Genomic DNA, 9,841 nt, shown 5'->3' with positions numbered 1-9,841 from the left:
AACCTATAGGAGGGTCTGCAGGGATGGCTTTCAAGAATGGGGGGGAAGGAGAATTCTGCAGGTGGGGGGGGTGCCTGCAACTTTCCACCGTGTTCTTGCCTACATGCTCTCATTTGTGATGCAGTCTGTGATTCTTGAGTATGAGAATGAAAACCTGCATGATAGGGGGCCCCTAATGTCCTTCTTGCCTTCTAACCTTACCCCTCTTTTCTTTCTTTTTGGTAGGACTTTACACCTTGCAAACTTCGACTAGACCATAAGCCACAGGCTTGCAGAAATACTTCTTGGAATATACTATTCTGATGGCATTCGGCTTACACTGATGACCCTGGGCAAGGAGCCCAGAAACAGGAACAACCTCCGAACTGTGAGTTTCCATTGAATGTGAAAACTTATCTACACCCAAACTGCACATCAGTATATTCAGCTTTTCCCTATCCTACAGAAACCCTGACCCTGCTTTGATCTGGGCTCACCTGTCCTTCAGGTACTCTCTGATGTGCATCAGTTGAATAAACTCTTTAATCTTTATTTAACTCACCTAAAGAACTCTCTTTTGACACCTGATACTCAGAAATATAGTCCTAGAACATTATTTGGGTCATCTGTTCCAAGGCCGTCTTTTAGCAAGTGTCCAGTGGTGTTCAGGGAGGGTGAGATTAGCCTCTCTCCACCATAGCACTGGACTTTGTCATACAATGCTGCTTTCCTGAGCACAGGGCTCTAGAGCACGGGGGGGGGGGGGAGTCTGAGGGTGTGCGTGGGTGAACAATGGAGCGCTGTGGGTATGACTCCTCACCCTGCAAGGGAAGGAAGTGGTGTGGAATAGGGGCAGGAGGAGAGTTTAATCTCCTTCAGTGTGTGCTGAGTATATATTCCACCTCATGAACTAAAGAACTCAAGAATTAGAACTTGTTTTATGTTCCATGACTCTACTTAACTTCTCACTCAAGTCCCTTTCTTCTGCTGGGCTGCAGGAAAAACAACATCTGTCGTTTCTGGAAAATCTTACCCTTTAAGTGGTCTCATTACCCTGGACCTTGCATAGTGCCAAGGCATTGGGGTAGGGGAGGCTATTTGGTCCTTATTCATCAGGTCCACAGTTGTCAATCTGATTGCTTCAGGCCAGGTAGTTCTTGGTGACACCTGTGCCGAGAGTCTCTCTCTCTCTCTCTCTCTCTCTCTCTCTCTCTCTCTCTTCTTGCTGCCTCCCCAGTGGGGCTGCCAGGAAAGAGGGCAGTGCCCCATCCACTCCTGGGACCACAACCTCACTCTTCCTTCTCTTCTGCGCAGTCTAGAGCAATCTATTTTCAGCCTGGGGAGAATCCGTCTCCTTTTATGTTTCTTTGACTGTGATTATTCTCAGGAATTCACTTCTAAGTGTAAAGCCAACATCAGCAGGACTTTCAGAGTGGACTATTTTTTGACTTGCCACATGCCTCCCCTGAAGCAACGTGCACTGAGCTGACTTAAATGAGGAGAAGGAAAAGGAAGAAACAGATGGGGAAAGAGTACATACAATTATGTATCTGTGAGAAATCTTCTGGCTTCTCCTTACCTTCCATGTCATCTGCTCTAACGCTGAGGCTGGCAGCCTGGGTTTGGAGTTTGCTAGTTGTGTAATGCTCCCTGGAGCTGGAGGTGAGTCCAGTCCTTACTCTACAGCTTGGATAGTGATGAGGAGGGAGGTTCTCCAGAGTATTATCATAATGGAGGGAATTAAAGCAGCTGAAAATACTTGGCAGTCTTCTGTGACCTCTCCCTGTTCCATAATGACTAGTTGTTTCTCCTCTGTGTCCCTAGAACTCTTTCCTCTATTGCCACAGACCACAGTCTACTGCAATGCTAGCTTCATTCCTGCCTCCCTCTTCAGACAAGCTGAGGACCTGTATTTGTTCATCTGTGCACCCTAAGCCCCTCAAAGGTGAAGACCGAGTGAGTAACTCTTGGAAATGCTGTGGAATCTCTGTGCCTGCTGCAGGGGTCTGGCATGCCATGGGTATGAAAATTGTAGATGGCAGCAAACAGTGCTGCTCAACAGAATTAGAATCAATAGGTTGAAAGCATGGGCCAAAGCAAGCCAGATAAAATCTAATGCTTAAAAACATAAAACCATGGACTTGAATTGCAAACTTCAGCTGAGATAGAAGTGACCAGTCCATAAGCAAGATGTAGGGGTTCTAGTTGTGTTCAAGCTCAGTATGAGTTAGTAGTGCTATGTAGTTGACAAAGAGCAACAATCACAACAAAAACAAGTAGTCTGATAAAAGGCTGCATTAAGAGAAGTATGCCATCTAAAACAAAGGTGACAGCCCTCTTCTACTCCTCCCTGCATCCAAGTCAGATCTTTCTGGGGATATAATGTCCAGCCCCATGCACTATGTCTCCTGAGACTGGTGACCAAACAGAATTCCTCCAAACAAAAGTAACCAGGAAGGTAGTTACATTTCAAAATTTTATCTTGTCTTTTCTTTAAATGGTGCTGGATTTACTGGATAAACATGTGGGAAAAAATGAACATACATAAAATGAACACACAAATACACAAAATTTAACTCAAAAATGGATCATACACCTAACACAAAACTGAAAACTATAAACTTCAAGAAGAAAACATTAAGAGAAAACTTTTTGCAATATTGGGGTACCCAATATTTCAGGTATTTCCTGGGTGCTCAAGTGGTTCAGCTGGTTAAGTGTCTGCCTTGGGCTCAGGTCATGATCCTAGGGTCCTGGGATCAAGCCCATTTTGGGCTTCCTGTTCAGTGAGGTGTCTGCTTCTCCCTCTTCCTCTGACCCTTGCTCTGCCCCTCCCACTGCTCATGCATGCTCTCTCTCTTCTCTCATAAATAAACAAACAAACAAATAAAATCTTTTTTTAAAAAAGGATTTTTTAGAACATAAAAAAACTATGAAGGAGAAAAAGATGAATGGACTTCATCAAAATAAAACCTTTTTTTCTTTGAAATTCACCCATAAGAAAACCAAAATGCAAGTCACAGACTGGGAGAAAATATGTACAGTGCATATGTGAGACAAAGAAGTTGCATCCAAATATGTAAAGAACTCAACTCAATAAGAAGAAGACAAAATAATACAACAAGAAGATGTGCAAAAGATTCAAATACGACACTTCACAAAAAAAGATACATGAATGGCCAATGAGCCAGGAAAAGATGTTCACCATCATTGCTCATTAGGAAAAGAAAAATAGAAATACCACATATTTACCAAAATGGCTAAAATTAAAGACACTGACCATACTGAGTGTTGGCAAAGACATGGAGCAACTGGAATTCTCACACATGGCTGATGGGGATGTGAAATGATATACTGCTTTGGAAAACAACATGACAGTTTCTTAAAACATTAAACGCACACTTGCCATGCAAGCCAGCTATTCTACAACTATGTATTTACCCAAGAAAAATGAAAACATACACCTACACAAAGACTTATACATTCGATAACAAGTCTTTATTTGCAATATCAAAAAAAAAGCAAAAACAAACTGTGGAAGCAACACAAATGTCCATCATCAGATGAATATATAAAATATTATGATATATTCATACTGTGGAATATTACTCAGCAATAAAAAGGAACATACGGTGTATACACACAACAACATGGGTAAATCTCAAGATCACTATGCTAAACTAAAGAAGCTAGATCAGACTAAAGAAGCTAGATCAGACAGCATGTAAAATACATGCTGTCTGATCCCATTTATATACAATTATATATATATATTTATATACGTTGCAGAAACACAAGTTCATTTAATGTGTCAGTATTGTTGGTGCTGATTAAAATGTTTGCCATCGGGATCCCTGGGTGGCGCAGCGGTTTGGCGCCTGCCTTTGGCCCAGGGCGCGATCCTGGAGACCCGGGATCGAATCCCACGTCGGGCTCCCGGTGCATGGAGCCTGCTTCTCCCTCTGCCTGTGTCTCTGCCTCTTTCTCTCTCTCTGTGACTATCATAAATAAATAAAAATTAAAAAAAAATGTTTGCCATCTTGATTGGGGTGATGTATACATATGTCAAACTGAACAAACAGTATACTTTAAATATGTGCAGTTTCCTGTATTTCAATTATATCTCTATGAAATTGGAGGAGAGCTCTTCTCTTCGGGGAACATAAAACAGCATCAGATGTGGCTGGCACTAGTATTGAAAATTGTAGGATTGTAGAGCCAAGAGAATAGTAAAGCGATGCCTGGAAGGCCTGAGGGCTGCATTCAGTGTTGAAGTGCCCATGGAGAAGAGCTGAGGGTTCTAGAGAAGGGGTCACTTCTTGCATTGGAGAAGATCCTGCCGGATGGTTGCCAAATGCGGGCAGAGAAATTCAGGAAATGATGCCCATTGGGATCCTGCTCCGGAAGGAATCAACTGCAATTTGTTTTCTAGGTTTTGTCAGAAGGTTTCCATTTGTAGCCACCAGACCAGGGTTTTCCCTGCCAATTTTGTGATTGGGGAGGGCTGTAAGTGGAGGAGAGTTGGCCAAACTAAATGTTAGAGTCTGACACACTGTGGCAGGGCTGTGTGAACTTCCCCAGACAATACAGCTCCAAGTGGCATCCTTGTCACCTTCAGCTGAGGATTCGCACCTGCAGCTCTCCATTCCAGAGCACCACACCACATGCTCCTGCTCTTCTGTATCTGAGGAGCAGTTTCAAGAGTTAGAACCATAATGTGAGGGCAGCCTGGGTGGCTCAGCGGTTTGGTGCCTCCTTCAGCCCAGGGCGTGATCCTGGAGACCTGGGATTGAATCCCATGTTGGGCTCCCTGCATGGAGCCTGCTTCTCCCACAGCCTGTGTCTCTACCTCTCTCTGTGTGTGCCTCTCATGAATAAATAAACAAAATCTTAAAAAAAAAAGAACCATAATGTGATTGTTGTCACCACCTCTAATTAATAACAAGGGCTGGTATTTGTTTAGTAACTGACCATGGATGCCACTGCAGTTAGATGCAAAAATATTCAATGTCCAATAGGCACTAAAATCATGACTTTTGGGGTAACTCTGTTGGATAGAAATCCTGCAATATTGATATTCTACTGGATAATAGGGTGACAACTAATTTATTTTTTTTCAACTTTAAAAAACAGCTTTATTGAGATAAAGTTCATATAATATGAAATTTACCTTTTAAAGTGTACAATCAACATCTTTCAGTATATTCATAGAGTCATGCATTAATACCACAATCCATTTTAGAACCTTTGCCTTACCCCAAAAGGAAACCTCATACCTCTTCATTGTTACCCACAACCTCCTCATCCCCACATCCCCTGGAAATGACTAATCTCCTTTCTCTTTCTTTCTTTCTTTCTTTCTTCTTTCTTTCTTTCTTTCTTTCTTCTTTCTTTCTTTCTTTTTTTCTTTCTTTCTTTCTTTCTTTCTTTCTTCTTTCTTTTTTCTTTTTGTATATTTTTTTATTGGAGTTCAATTTGCCAACATATAGCATAACACCCAGGGCTCATCCCGTCAAGCACCCCCCTCAGTGCCCGTCACCCAGTCACCCCCACCCCCCCACCTCCCTTTCCACTACCCCTTGTTTGTTTCCCAGAGTTAGGAGTCTCTCATTTTCTGTCTCCCTCACTGATATTTCCCACTCATTTTCTCTCCTTTCCCCTTGATTCCCTTTCACTATTTTTTTATATTCCCCAAATGTCACAAGGTGACAACGAATTTAAAACATATTCTTAGGGAGCATCTGGGTGGCTCAGTCAGTTAAGCATCTGCCTTCAGCTCATATCATGATCCCAGGAGCCTGGGACAGAACCCCAAAGTGGGCTCCCTGCTCAGTGGGAAGTCTACTTCTCCTTCTCCCTCTGCCCCTCCCCTACCCCACTCATGCTCCCTCTCTCTCTCAAAATAAATAAATAAAATCTTTTTTAAAAAATGTATTCTTAATTGGTGAATTAGTTTAAATATTACTGATTATGCACTTTACACACATTCATTCTATCTTCAAAACAACCTATGGGATAGGAAGTCATATTACTTTCATTTTACACAGGAGGAGACTGAGACACCAAGAGACATGGGAATAATTATCCAAATTCTGGGTATAAGGCCAAAAAAAAATTCATGATCTAACCTATCAGTGTCAGACAAAGAGCATAGCGTAACAAGCCTCCTAATGATCATATAATTCTTCATGGGGATGTAATTTTGTTTGACCTACTAGGTAGTATTTAGTACAAGTATTTACTTAGTGTTTGATATTTTACCTAAATGGGGGTTTTTGCCCCCATTATGAGCTGGCTTTAGAACCTGGCACTCTGGGAGATAGGACACCCCTGTGTTTATCTCAAGTGGGCTGAGCTGTGCTCCCTGTTATCCACCATCTGGGTTACTTGGGTGCAGTAGTGAATTTGCATATTCTTTTTCTTTTTAAGATTAATTTATTTATTATTTGAGAGAGAGGGACAACAGGGGAAGGGGCAGAGGAGAGGGAGAGGGAGAGAGAATCTCCAGCATATTCCCCACTGAACACTGAGCCCCACCAGGGGCTAGATCTTGCAACCCCAGATCATGACCCCAGCAGAAATCAAGAATCAGAGGCTCAAGGACTGAGCCACCCAGGCTCACAGTGAATTAGAATATTAAGAGGAATTAGCCCAGGAGAAAAAAGGGAGTTATCCCGAGTGAAACAAACAGTTGATTTGAAAGGAGAGAACTCCTGGTGCTCCGGCTTCTTCTAGGACCTGAGGTTTCCATCCTATTGAGGGCGGGAGACCGTGTGGAGCTGCTACCTGAGGCTGGAGCCATAGCTAAGGCAGGTCAGGAGGGGACTCAGTGTGAGCCAAATGTCTCTCCAGGGTAAATACTTGGAAATGAGGGTGGGAGAGGGCCAGGAGGAGAGAGGAACTGGTTGAAGAAAAGGTGACTCGAAGCACAGTTAGGGCAGGCTTGGCAAGTTTCTTCTGTACTTCTCAGTAACTGCAAGCTATTACTGAAGACATTTCAAGGTATTAAAAGTGGTATTCCTGTGAATTAATATGACCTGCCCACATAATTCATTTAAAAAATGCCTTTTGAAGTTGTAAACAGAATCAGTATGTCAGCTCCCGTGCTGAAGACTGGAAGAGATGAGGTGGGGATGAAGCCACTGGTCAGCCAGCCATCAGAGAAAGGGCCAGCGATGCATCCCAGGAGCTTGTGAATCAAGTCCCCATTCCACCCAATGCATTAAAATTTTCATCGCTAACATGAAAGTACTTGACTTTGTAAAAAATGATAACAGTGCCAAACCCCATTTAGATGGAATAGCAATTAGTATTTTTTAAATGGTGTATCCAGAAGACAGGTGGTGCTGATATGAGGGTAGTTAACCCACTTGCTGAATTAATTGCCACTTTCCTCATCATCTGGGTTGTGAGAAGAGTGTTAGACAAATGGGGGAAACATTGCTGATGAAAGCAGAAATATTAGAATCAACCTAAACTGTAGGTGAATAGTTAAATAATTTTTTTTGGAATTCTCTGTACCTGGTTTTCAAAAAGAGGGGTTCCTGGCATGCCCTGGGAAAATGTGCATGGTTCCCAGTGCCTGCATAGCTGGCAGCACCAAGAAAATAATTATTATGTAAGTGGAGACATTGTTAAGTGAACAAAAGTAAACAATACATACAACAAAAATCCATTCATTGTTTTAAAGGGGCTATGTGTGTTCAAAGATATTTGTTTTTTTATATTTTTCATATCTATATAAACACAGAAATTATCTTGAAGAATATGTACCAAACTGCTATAGTGGCTACTTCTGGAAAAGGGATTGGAAAGACGGGATTTTCCAGTTCAGAAAAATGAAATCAGCTTCTAGAAGATAAGTGCTCTAGAAGGTATGTGAAAATGACAAAAGCAAGAGAGAAAACTTCACATCACATACAATCACACTTTTCTTTCTTCTTCTTTTTAAGATTTTATTTATTTATGTATTTGAGAGAGTGAGAGAGAGAGCGAGCACATGAGGTGGTGGAACACAGAAGGAAAGCAATAAGCAGACTGCCCCTTGAGCAGTGAACCTGACTCAGGGCTTCATCTCAGGACCCTGGGATCATGACCTGAGCCAAAGGCAGATACTTAGCCAACTGAGGCACCCCACAATCACACTTTTCTAAGACATCTATCATATATACTCATTTTTTAAAAATAAAAGAATATACAACAAATTAAGAGCAGTTGTCTTTAGATGGTAGGCCATGATTGTTGTTTTCTTGGATGCCTTTTTGCATTTTCCAAAATGTCTACAATATTGGTTCATTATTTTCATTACATACAGATCAATGCTTTTTTTAAAAAAAGATTTTATTTATCTACAAGTCATCCTCTTGTGGCCTCTTATTTGAGAGAGAGAGAGCATGAGTGGGGAGTAGAGTAGGGGCAGAGGGAGAAGGAGAAGCAGGTTCTCCACCAAGCAGGGAGCCCGATGCAGGGGCTCGATCCCAGGACGCTGGGATCATGACCTGAGCTGAAGGCAGACACTTAACTGACTAAGCCACCCAGGTATCTAACCTATGCTTTTCAAAAGAAAAGAAAGTGGGGTGCCTAGCTGGCTCAGTTGGTAGAGCATATGACTCTTGATCTTGGGGTCATGGGTTCAAACCCCATGTTGGGTATAGAGATTACTTTAAAAAAAATTAAAAGAAAAAGACGAGGTTTGTTAAGTGTGAAGGTATGCTCCTTATCCTTGTAACTCAGAGGAAATTTGCTGGATTCCCTGCTTATAGAAAAAGGCAACTTCTCCCTGTGGCAGGCAAGGGAGGTCTCACCTAGCAATTCACAGGCTCACAGTTGCCCAGACAGAAATGGGACAAACCTCAATAACCAAGCTTCCCCAGACTTGCTCAGTCCTCCCTCACTTCATTTAACAATTGGGCTCCTGTGCTGATGGTTTCAGTTCACTCACTGTGAGTGTCATCACCTGTCCCAAGGCACAGTGACTTCTGGTTCATTCTACTGCTCCCAGTAGATTGAGGGAGTAGTCAACTTTGAAACAAAACCAGGCAAGTTTGAGATAGATAGGCAAACATCACAAAAATCGAATTCTGTGTGTATGTGTATGTGTATGTATGAGCTTAGCATATCCCAGAAGATGGTGTAGAGAATAGAAAGCAGATTCAAGGATCAGGAACAATGGCCCCTGACAGCCAGGGAGCTTCTCCAGGAAGCATGGGAAGCAGTGGATGAAGACAAATAGGAAGAAAAAGGAAGTCAAGGGGTACCATATGTCAGTTTGTGAACATAAGAAATATCAGCACTCTGGAGATCCTTCAAAATAAATGGGGGTCACCTTTGAGGGGTAAGTTCTGATATCATATGGCTGTCAAAGCAATAGGCATTTTATCCAAATAAGGCTAAATTCTCAAGCAATAAAAGCAAATCATAAGAGATAAAAGGTCCTAACTTTCCTTTTAGAACATTCCATTCCAGAAAACTAAGTAAGATAACATCAATAGCTGTATGAGAGGTGAACATTATAAGCTAAGAATATTGTACTCACCCATTTCGTCTTTCACAAGTGAGGAAAACAGAGATATTCTCTTAAAAGCTTTGACTTATAACCAACAGGGTGTAGATCCAGAGCACCCAAATTTGGGTGGGTGGGGGCATCCCCCACTGCACAGGTGAAGGTCAGGGAATCCCTCCCACACAGCTTATCTGGAAATCTTGGGGTAACGTATCTATTCCAATTCAAGTGTTGAATTAGCAGGGCTAGGACTTTCTTCTCCTGTAGACCCCAGAATAATTTATGAGAATGGGAGGGAATCTTGTGCAATACCCACGTGTACAGAAAGAAATGAAGTAAAATAGTGATCCTCTTGTGGCT

General features: G+C 42.1%; 1 non-coding gene across 1 annotated transcript; it reads left to right on the top strand.

The window, feature by feature from the left end:
• Positions 1–8,557: 8,557 nt before the first annotated feature.
• Positions 8,558–8,630, top strand: TRNAK-CUU (transfer RNA lysine (anticodon CUU)). Its single transcript has one exon. It is a non-coding gene; the product is annotated as a tRNA-Lys (tRNA).
• The last annotated feature ends 1,211 nt before the right edge of the window (positions 8,631–9,841 follow it).

This window comes from Nyctereutes procyonoides, unplaced genomic scaffold, assembly GCF_905146905.1.
Source record: "Nyctereutes procyonoides isolate TBG_1078 unplaced genomic scaffold, NYPRO_anot_genome, whole genome shotgun sequence".
Taxonomy (NCBI): domain Eukaryota; kingdom Metazoa; phylum Chordata; class Mammalia; order Carnivora; family Canidae; genus Nyctereutes; species Nyctereutes procyonoides.
The sequence above is the reverse complement of the archived record's forward strand: the minus strand, read 5'-3'. Positions and strand labels throughout refer to the sequence as shown.